This window comes from Morus notabilis, unplaced genomic scaffold (assembly GCF_000414095.1).
Source record: "Morus notabilis unplaced genomic scaffold, ASM41409v2 Scaffold212, whole genome shotgun sequence".
NCBI classification, from domain to species: domain Eukaryota; kingdom Viridiplantae; phylum Streptophyta; class Magnoliopsida; order Rosales; family Moraceae; genus Morus; species Morus notabilis.
Genome location: NW_010361298.1, coordinates 789,081 through 790,307, shown reverse-complemented (window position 1 = coordinate 790,307; position 1,227 = coordinate 789,081).

Here is a 1,227-nt window from a genome sequence, read left to right as displayed (position 1 = left end):
GATTAACGTATACATCTACACTAATCATTTTATACGTAGGTATTTTCATTCGACGCTCACTAACGCGCTGTTCTTGTTCCTCTCGTTCTATAGCCAATGTTTCTTCTAATTGTGTTACTTCCTCTAAAAAACTTGGTGAGGGTATATGCAACTTCCAATCGTGGAAATACCATAGTTCGCAACTCCTCTGTTAACCCCCTCCAAAATATGAAATATACGTCATGTTCCTGTGTGGTCAGTCATAATCTCACTAAAGAACCATTCGAGTTCGTCTTCTCCGAACCATATTGTATATCCTATAAGGACAAAATTCACACATTGAACTCTAAATTCAAAAGAACTAATAACTTACTTGGGCAATGTAGAGTCAGATGCTCAGTAGAATGTGGGTGGGTGACAGAACCGTCGCTCTGATACCAACTGTGACGACCCTAAATTTTGATTATCATCCTATACTCATACTTAACATTACTTAACCTTTAACACTTACTAATTATAACCTCTTAAAATTCAGGCCAACATTTTTTTTCCATGTACGTCTAAATGATGTAGCATTTAGCTAGCCTTCTGTTTTCAAGTATTTGTAAAATGTTGTAGCATTCTGACGGCAATCTGTTACATTAGTCATCAAAATACATAAAATACTATTTTATTTTACACATAATGTTCAGCAGCGTTTCCAAAACACGTGATGCATCCACAACCCACTTGCCCACACTCCACTGCTGCATCCTCTCTACATGCCCAACAACAAGTTTCAGGGAGCCGGTGCCTAACCCGAGCTTCCTACAACACGAACAAACTTAATGAGCTTTCGCTCAGCAAGTATCAATAGGTCATAACAGATGCAATAATTATGCATACCCATATATGCATTCATGTCATATATCATAATACATTCTGTACTACTAAAACATGTATGGCTTATGTTCTTCTTCTTTCATTACATTCTTTGTTCTGCTTTCGTCTCATTTTAGTCGTTCACATCGTATTTTCACGTTCTGAACGACTTTCATTTCGTGTTTCTCATTCTTTTCATTCTTCTTTACAGATACCGTACCTTTATATGGAATGGTTTCTGTTTTTTATTTTCTTGTCTTTTACTTCTTATGGGCCCTGTCCTGTTGTACTATAGCGCGCATAACCAGTGAGGAGTGGGGTAGCTAACCAATCCAACTCAGTCACGGTTTCATATCTTTCATAGTCTCATAATAACCTTTCCTTCGA